This window comes from Eumetopias jubatus, unplaced genomic scaffold (assembly GCF_037043125.1).
Source record: "Eumetopias jubatus isolate StellerSeaLion01/CBP00866 unplaced genomic scaffold, mEumJub1_p1.0 scaffold_14, whole genome shotgun sequence".
Lineage (NCBI taxonomy): Eukaryota > Metazoa > Chordata > Mammalia > Carnivora > Otariidae > Eumetopias > Eumetopias jubatus.
The window spans coordinates 58,213,142-58,223,000 of NW_028274820.1; the positions used below are offsets into that span (position 1 = coordinate 58,213,142).

The 9,859-nt window shown below is 46.6% G+C and overlaps 1 protein-coding gene across 6 annotated transcripts in view; it reads right to left on the reverse strand.

Annotated features, from left to right (window-relative positions):
• The window catches only part of OSBPL3 (oxysterol binding protein like 3), a 170,253-nt gene extending 163,750 nt beyond the window's left edge, over positions 1 to 6,503 (reverse strand). For all 6 annotated transcript variants that reach the window (XM_028119279.2, XM_028119275.2, XM_028119274.2 and 3 more), the window contains exon 1: positions 6,189 to 6,503. The gene's annotated coding sequence lies outside the window, so the exon portion shown is untranslated. The remainder of the gene's footprint in view (positions 1 to 6,188) is intronic.
• Between the last annotated feature and the right edge of the window lie 3,356 nt (positions 6,504 to 9,859).

Here is a 9,859-nt window from a genome sequence, read left to right on the forward strand (position 1 = left end):
TCAGGGTATAAACCCTGTGACTAAGAACAATACATTACCATTGCATTTTCTGTATTTTTCCAAGATGAAGGAAATATTTCTTCAACTTTTTAAAACAAAAGCATCAGAGAAATAACTAAAGGAACAACTCCCTCATGCTGCTACTCTATTTATTATCAAAGAGGTTTTGAATTTTCACGTAGGTGAAGCAAGCCCAGGAATGACACTGTAAGACTACACCCTGCCTGCTATAAGCTTCTACAAAGAATCTTCTTCCAGCAAATCAATATTTCTCAATCTTTTCACATAAGAGGGATCATTTATGAAAAATCTCAGATATATGTAAAAGTATACAGCAGCACTGTCCCAAAAGAAATGTAATATGACCCCTATTTGTAATGTTAATTTTTAAGTAGCCAATTAAAAAGAGTAAAAGGAAACAGGTGAAAGTGGTTTTAATTATATATTACTGTACTATGTCCAAAATATCATTTGAACATATAAACAAAAATTATTGAGATAATTTTACATTCTTTTCCATACCAACTCTTCGAAACTCAGTGTATATGTTACACTTGTAGTACGTGCCAATATGGATTAGCCACATTTCAAGTGCTCAGTAGCCGCATGTGGCCAATGGCTGCCCTAGTAAACAGCAAATATAGAGAACAGTATTTAAAACTCCATGAATTCATCACCCAGCTTCTGCCATCATTAACTTGTTCCTTCTACACTCCCTGCCCAACCTCAAATTATTCTGAAGCAAATGCTAAAAAAATTGTAACATTTCATCCATGTTCAAATTTCCTTATCTTCTTTTTTAACAGTTGTATAGTTGTTCAAATTGGGATCTAAACAATCAACTATGAGGATCTCTTTTTAATGACATTTTTTGATGACACCGACATAACAGTTGTAGTTTTTGGAAAACACTGCTCTAGCCCCGAGACACAACAATAAACAAGACTCAAAGGAACTTCTGGTTTACTTCCTGACTGCCCATTAGGACCACTCAAGGAGGCTTTACTAAGCAATACCAGTTCCATCAACGGGCAAATGGATAAATAAAACATGGTATTAAATACAATGGGGTGGTATTAGGCAATAAAAACAATGAAGTGCTGATTCAAGCTATAACAGAGATGAACTCTGAATACAACAATTCCCTGATAGAAGCTAGACAGAGAAAGACAACAGACTGTATGATTCCAATTACATGAAATGTCCCGGATAGGCAAATCCACACAGACATAAAGTGGGTTAGTGGTTTCAGGGTAAAAGAGAAGACTGATGGGTATGATTTCTTCTGGGGTGATGAAATGTTCTAAAATTAATTATGGTGATAGTTACATAACTATGAATATGTTCACTTATCAATAAAATAGGGAACAAAATTTAGTTTAAATTCCGTAACAGTTTTAATTCGTTTTTAATAACAGCATTACCATATACATGAAAAAACAGTGCATATAAAAGACATTTATTCTACAGACACTGTTTGTTTTGTGACTGGGTCTGAGATCTCCTTGCAATATAGCCAAGGTGAAAACAACCAGAATGGGTACTTTCCATGGATTTGAATAACTGGGATTTCTTTTACCTCATCCCAAATTGATGAAGGCATTACAGTATTGTGGATCAAAAAGTGGGAAACAAAATGCTACATTCCAATGACTTTTTTCACAGAATATTTTAACAGAATATAACCAAATATAATTGTTTCAAATTCTCTTTTTAATTGAGCACCTACTATGGATAGGATACCACGCTTAGTGGTCTGAGGGACAGAAACATGAGGAATGGATATTAGCCCTGCTTTCAAGCCATTTACAATCTAGTAAGGGAGACAATACATCTGAATAAATAACAAGCCAGGAGGCACCGGGGTGGGGGAATTGGTTGAGAATGGAGGGAGGAATGAAAGGAACAAAGTGCTAAAGGAAAGAAAGAAACCCACATACTCAGTGGTCAGAAACTGAACTGGGGACTCTCACATTTTTTTTTTTTAATGCTGTAAGAGATTGAATTCAAAGAGATTATTCTGGCAGAAGTGGCTTATGAGTTCAGCCTTGAAAGACTTGGGTTTTTCACAGTGAGAGACAATGAAAGAGCTTTCTAGGCAACAGGAGTGTAGGGGCAAAGGCAAAATGCTTCATTGCTGAAGAAAGTTCAGGCTGCCTGTGCACAGGGTTGGGGAATGAAGAGTGAAGGGGGGCTCTGAGCCCAGGCTGCCAGATACTGACTCTAGGCTAAGGACTCTAGGCTTAAAATGGGGACAGAAAGGACCTGGGGTTTCAGTCTCAGATCCATCTAGTATTAGCTGTAAAGCAGCCTCATCTGGCGTACAACTTTTCCTACCCTCACCTGGAGGTATAAAAACAGTGCCTACTCAGGGCGCCTGGGTGGCTCAGTTGGTTAAGCACCTGCCTTCCGCTCAAGTCATGATACCGGGATCCTGGGAATGAGTCTCACGTCAGGCTCGCCGGAGGAGTCTACTTGTCCCTCTCCCTCTGGCCCTCCCCCCAACGCGTGCTTTCTTCCCCTCTCTCTCTCTCTCTCTCTCTCATAAATAAATAAAATCTTTAAAAAACAATAATAACAGTGCGTACTCTGGAGTCACTCTGAGGATTAAAGGCAATAACTCATCTACAGTACATAGGACAGTACAGCACAAGAAGTTCAGCAGCTACCGCTGTTATTAATTTCATCATTATTAACTATATAAGCCACTCAGGAATTTTGAGCAACACCATGACAGCACTTAAAAGAATTCACCTGACTGTGCTATGCAGGAGAGCCTGAGGGAGGAATGTCCACCTGTAAGTAATGTTAGGACAGGGTGCAGAAGTCCCTAAGACCCCTGAGCAAACTCGGTGCAGGGGCAACAGGAAAGAACTGATGTGAAAGGTGCTGAGGAGGAGAGAGCCAAGAGTTGGGGTAAGCATGAACATGGCCTGAACACTAGTGACTGGGAACTCAAGAGGGAATTTTCCAGAAGAGAGGGCTAAGGGCGCCTGGGTGGCTCAGTTGGTTGAGCGACTGCCTTCGGCTCAGGTCATGATCCTGGAGTCCCGGGATCGAGTCCCACATCGGGCTCCCTGCTCAGCGGGGAGTCTGCTTCTCCCTCTGACCCTCTTCCCTCTCGTGCTTTCTGTCTCTCATTCTCTCTCTCTCTCAAATAAATAAATAAAATCTTTAAAAAAAAAAAAGAGGGCTAAGAAGCTGATGAATAAGATGCAGACAGAAAAGACATTCACAGGGAACTACAAATAAGTGTCAATTATGTACGGAAGGCTCTTTCAACTGAACAGCTCCCATCTTCCTTTGTGTGCACACCCCTATCACTTCTGTGGGTATTCTAGGTTGGAGGGCTCCCCAACCCTCCCGGGAGTACTCCTGAAATAGAATTAACAATTAAGAAAACATCGTACTTCCCAGCACACTATAAATAAAACTGGATTATTCAGACCCTCAAGTAAGGGAAAAACGTTATACTACCTCCTAAAACTGGAATGGAGGTAGAAGAAAAAAAGGATTACAAATTCCTTTCCACTCCTATTTTGCCATTAGCCCTTTAGGTGGCAACCATGAAACGCCTATTTAACTCCTCCTTGCCCTCAGTTTCACTACAAGAATACAAAGAGCTGAAATGTATTTATTTTACTAAAGGGTTGCTGCAAAAGCGTTTAGAATTAGCCGTGGTTTCTTTTTTTTTTTTTTTATGGAAACAGAGAAACTAGCTGGCTTTCCAGCACTTTCCTTAAGAGGCATACAGAATTACTGTGTTCAGTACCACAGTTGGTAAAACCCATGCGATTTCTCTCTAGATTTAGGTGAAAGTTGCAAGTGAAAATTTCCTTTGCTCCTTATTAAAAGTCCCCCATCTACCAAGCCCACAAACCATAAACTCAACCACAAAAAAATCAATGGCAGTAAGAGTCTCAACAATATAGGGGCAACTGAGTGGCTCAGTCGTTAAGCGTCTGCCTTCGGCCCGGGTCTTGATCCCAGGGTCCCGGGGATCAAGCCCCGTGTCGGGCTCCCTGCTCCTTGGGAAACCTGCTTCTCCCTCTCCCACTCCCCCTGCTTGTGTTCCCTTTCTCGCTGTGTCTCTCTCTGTCAAATAAATAAATAAAATCTTAAAAAAAAGTCTCAATTCAGAAAATAGTACAACTAAACGCTTGATATTACCAGCAGTAAGTTTACAGCCCAACCTCACGTGCTTTTAATGTATTGTATCACTGGACTCTATCGTTAACAACTAATTAGTGAGAGCAGGAGAGATTTCTGTGTCATGGAAGGAGCTAAAGATTCAGAGTCAGACAGACTATTAACAAAAATCTAGCTTAGCAATTTACTACTGACTGGGGGCAAGTTCTCGAACCTAGGCTGCAGTTTCTTGATATGAAAAATGAACCTCAAAACACTGCCTATAAGCTGGTGAAGATTAAATGAGATAATGCAACCTCTGGCAGCCTGGTAGTATCTGTCCTACAATGTTAACTATTAGCTAGTACTGAAACTGTATCTCAATAATACTAAAGCACCAAATATTCTTTTGACTAAGCAATAGTTTTTATTACAAATAAAGCTAAACGTCTATTGATTGTAATAGTGAAAACCACATTTTAGTTTCTTGGAAGTGGTCCAGCACAACAGAAAATGAACTAGAATTTTAGTTCTGTCAGGATAATCTCGGGGAAACTGGTTAAGCTGCTAGCGCTTCAACTTCCCATCTGCTTAGAAATACCTAGCTAATAATAAGACTGTGATAATGTTTAATGAGGTAATCTATATAAAGTTCTAGCACATATCCAGGTCTTAGTAGGTACTCAATCTATAGTAATTATTGGTATTTGTTAATTTTCCCAATAGAAAAAAAAACGGATAAATAAGCACGAAAATCAAAACCAGGTATGAAACCACCATTCTTCATATTTTACAGAGTTTTTATTCATTTATTCCATAATTTTTTCTTACAGACCTCCTGTGTGTCAGGCACTGTTGCTGACTTTGGGGACGGAGTGATGAACAAGACCGGTAAGGTCTCTGCTTTCCTGGAACTTCCATTCTAGTGGGGGAAGACAGATAGTAAACAGCCCAAGGAGATAATTTCAGAGAGAGAGCGCTATGAGGAACACCAAACAGGGTGGAGTGCCAGCAAGTTGGGGGGGGGGGCGGAAATGGTCATTTAGCTAGGGTGTATTTCAGCCCAAGCCTGCCTGGTGTCCTTTGGCCAGAAGGGGAAACCTCATCTTGTAAGATGCTCGGATGTAGAGTGTGGAAGATCTGAAGTAAGACCCACATTTTTACCTGTGTTAGGATTTCTTTTGCAGCGGCAGCTTAAAATATTTATAAACGCCCAGCCCAGTTCTCAAACTGTGAGGGTCAGTGCACCATCTGGGGGGGAGGGGGCTTCAGATGCACCTTAGCACAGTTCCCAGACAGGTCAAAACCGACGACTTCAGAGCCCCCTCAGCTCAGGGTCCCGACTGAGACTGGTACTTTGTGAGACGCAGGAAGAAGAGTACAAGTGTGCCGAAGGTGGCCGGAAAGTTGCTTTAACGAAGGACGGCGGCTTGCTCCGGAAAGAAATAAATATCTGGACGATCTACCATAATGCCCTTCAGGGACTCTAGAGGCTGCAAACGTTTCCCAGGGCGCTCGGACGCCCAAGGGGCGGGTGCCCCTGGCGGGGAAAACCGGGAGTGGGGCAAGACGAGCCAGGGGACGCAGGCGAGCTGGGCGCCTGCAAGGCCAGCGTCGCCCGGGTCCCCCCAGCACGCCCCAACCTGCGGATGTGGTAAAGCCTAGCGCTCGGCCCACTTACACAGGTTTCCTGTGCCTCTCACCCCGGCGCCGCGCCTCTCGGCTGCCCAGGACAGCCTCTCCGCGCCGAATCCTCCGGCGCCCGGACCCAGGCGCCCGCGTTCGGCGCCTCCTCGCCGTCTCCTCGCCGTCAATCCCGGCCAAACCGTCCCCTTCAGAGCAGCACCACGGCCCTACCTCCCCGGAGCCTGGCGCCGGCCGCGACCGCAATCTCCCCTGCTCGGGGCTGCCCCACCAGCCGGTTCTTCCCTGGGCGACAGGAGACAGACTCTGGTCCTACGGTGACTGGTGGCGCCCCCCAAACCTCAGCCCTTGCGAGCCCGCACCGCCTCTGGCCCCCACCACCCCAGAACCATTCTGGCGGGCGTCCCAGCGCTTACCTGCACGCTCCGCCGCCGGGGACGCCGCCAACTTCTCCGGTGTGCGGCTTCGGGCTTGGTCCACACACTCGGGAGGCGGCAAAGCCCGCTTCTCCGGTCCCTCCGCAACGCGCAGCCGACAGTTCCCGTGCCAGCCGCAGGAGCCCGAGGCGGGGACGGCCGCTCGCGGAAGGACAGCGGGGCCCGAGCCCGCGCCGTGCACCGGCCGCCTTGCGCTGGGGTCTCCTGCACTGCCCTGCCTGGCTCGGTGGCGCTGCGGTCGCGCGGCCAGTTCCCGGTACTTTGCCCAGAACTTCTCCGCGCGCCGCCAGTAGATTAGCTGGAGGAGCAGCGCAAGGCGGGGAACGGGGAGGAGGAGCCTGGCCGTCCTGGGGGCGGAGCCACACCGGCGGGGCGGGGAGGGCGGCTGAGTGACCACACCAATCAGGAGTCGACCCCGAGGAAGAAGGTGGAGCGATATACTTGAAAGGAGCGAGCGGATTCCATGACGCAGTCTGGGCGGTTGGGACCCCGGTTCCCCGCAGGTGGGAGGGGAGGAGGGAGAGGAGAGCTGCAGCAGCGTCGCGAAGGGGCTCAATAAGTGTTCCTCGAGTGGCATTTCCAGGCCGGGGAAGGAGGGAAGAGAGGGAGAACAGAGAAAAGTGAGGGCGGCGCGGGAGGGGCTGGTTTAAGGAGACGGTTCCAGGAGACACACGTGCGAACAGGCAGAGGACTCGACCTCTTGAGGAAGTCAGAGGCAAAGGGATTGAGAACGGAGGGGGAAAAAACGTAGTGAAGGGAGGGTTGCAGGCATCGGATGACGAAGGACAGATTCGGCGTGGGACACCCGCCCAAGAGTGTGACCCTAACATCCAGAGGCATTGGGTGCAGATTCGTGCCGGGGTGCCAGGAGAAGACTGAGGGGAGTGTGGTCGTTTTGTTCTACGCTGTTCATGTGCAAGAGGGAAGGGAGAAAGAGCGTCATAGTTAACAACATGCTGGAGCTCCTTGATAGACAAGGAAGTCCCCCGACTTAACTGCCCGCTCGCTCCTCCGGCTCCTTTGATCCTACCAAGAATGCAGCAACTGAGCACCTGGGCCAGTTTGGAGACTGCAGATGTGTCGAGTGCCACAGGTGGCTGGGTGGAAAAGGAATTAACATTTACTGAGCGCCTACTGTGTGCGCCTGGAGCAGACATGGACTCGCTTCGGTGATAATGGCACACCAGGTTCCTGCTCTCAAGGAGCTGAGGTTTTAATGGGAAGCACACCATAAACAAGAACATACACAAATACATAAACAAACGAGTACATACGGATGATCTATGAACACCGGGGTAATTGCTATGCGGAGTTTTCTTAAGTAGGCATCCGAAGCTGCGAAGTGCCCTGACGGCCTCTTGGCTGAGGTGGCTTTTATGCAGGTTCCTGAACCAGGGAAAGGAGCTGCCACACCTCAGTCTCGGGAAGAGCGTTCCAGGCAAAGGAAATGGAAAATGCAAGGTATCTAACCTCCCAGAAGACCCAGCTAACCTACCTGACCGAGCTGAACAAGGAAGTGTGGCTCGGTGGGCTTGGTGCCCCACACAGAAGAGAATCTCCAAAATGTTAAATTCCAGCGCCACATATCACTTGTGGCACTGGACGCATTTCCAGTCTCCCAACTGACCGCACATTGAGGTTTCTGAGTCTCTTGCCGGAACCCCCACTATTCACATTTCATTCATTGCGCTCCGTTTTCCGCTTGCTGGAACCATCCCTGTCGCGGAATGTCTGGGACTGTCAGTTTGGGATCTGGCAGGCGGCGAGCGAGGGCGGGGGGATCCGGACACGCTGCAGAATGAACTCACCGAATGCTGCCCGCGTCGCACACCCTGAGAACCTTAGTGCATAAGATCTAAAATCTAATGACTCGGAAATTCCTCAGTCATCGCCCCGCACCCGAGGAACGCCAGGTGGACGAACATGTCTGGCAGGCGCCCGGACCACTCGTAATGAATTCAAGGAAGCGCCTTGCCCACGCCCAGCCCGGAATGCCTGAGCAACTCAGACTTAGTTTTCCCAACCCTTGCTCCATTTTTCGGTAATTCCTCTCTCGGAGAGAAGCTCGCTCTTTCCTCCCCTTCCTACAAGCCCTTTTTTCTTTCTTTTTTTCATTTCCACTCTTCACCGTTTCATTAGCATTGTTTGGTTTGTTGTGTTTTTGTTTTGTTTTGTTTTCTGCAGGAGACAAGCTTTAAATCCTAAAGGAAGTTATTTGCATAGGACTTTATTGTCGAAACTAGCAAACCGTTCTCGGCTTTTTCTTCAATTTCTTCCAAATAACCAAGTGTGTCTATTTGTTTTTTCTATCTGTTCTTGAGGTGGTTAATTTGACAGGATGAGAGAGTTATTCATATTCATATTGTGCCTTGCCTCCAAGAAAAAAAGGAATTGTACTGTGCCTTTTCATAGTTTCATTTCCTCTTCTCCTAAATAAGCTTCTAGGCTCACCAGCTCCAAAAAACAAAAGGAAAAAAAAAATTAAAGTTGAGTCCCATGCAGAGCTAATTATTCTTGAAAAATCTCATTAATGTCCTAAATTAGCTTTCTCCTCAGACTTTTATTTTAAAGCAAGGACCTGAATGTCTACTCTGGTGGAGATCAGTGGTTCTGTAGTACGAGTTTCTGAAGACCCTCTTTGAACGATTGAACAAATACTTTTTAATCTCTGGAGACATACCCATCACGGTGGGAATTGTTCAAAGTTGGCTGAATGTTCTAAGCTTCCAAAATTCGTAATAGGTAAGCAGATGTTTTTCAAGTGTACATGTTTTTGATGGTAAAGGAAGCTGATGGTAATAGAATGTCACGGTGGGGAACTCCAGAGGCCTCTAGAATCAGACTACCTGGGTTCCTGTCCTGTCATGACCACTTCCTGATTCTGAGAGAGCACCTTTCTCTATTTTCTCATTTTCTTCCTGTGAAGTGAAGGCATTGGATGAGATCAGGGGTGACATAGCTTGGCTTATTCACTGCCGCTCCCCTCCCTGCCTCATGCCAGCCATCACTATTAAGTCAAGGCTGTCTTTCCTACTGAGTCCAAACAGGGCCTCAGAATCCTTCTCAGCAGTGTTTTAGGAAGCTATTACTGGGGGCGCCTGGGTGGCTCAGTGGGTTAAGCATCCGCCTTCAGCTCTGGCCATGATCCCAGGATCCTGGGATCAAGCCCCACCTCGCACTCCCTGCTTAGCTGGGAGCCTGCTTCTCCTTCTCCCTCTGCTACTCCCCCTGCTTGTGCTCTCTCTCTCTCTCCCAGTCAAATAAATAAATAAAATCTTAAAAAAAAAAAAAAGGAAGGTATTACTGATAGATCGATCCACATGTAGGTGATACAGAATTACCATGCTGGGGCTATATGAACTTAAAGCCACTTTAAGATTAAGATCTTAAATCATCATACGATTAGAGTGTCAATCTTCTAGAATGGTGGCTACAAGACAAATGTAATGAGAAGGAACTATAGTTCATCACCTCATCGATCCCTTTTATGAGGGAGGTGGAGAGAGTTCATTCCGGCATCTTGTCTATAATCATATAGACTCTGAGTGGTTAGACGCAGGCCTCCTACCCTCTTAAAGTGTCCTCTTTTTGCCCCTGCCACTATGAATGGGGGTGGAGGAAACACTTGTCTGAAGCGATGATAAAACCCT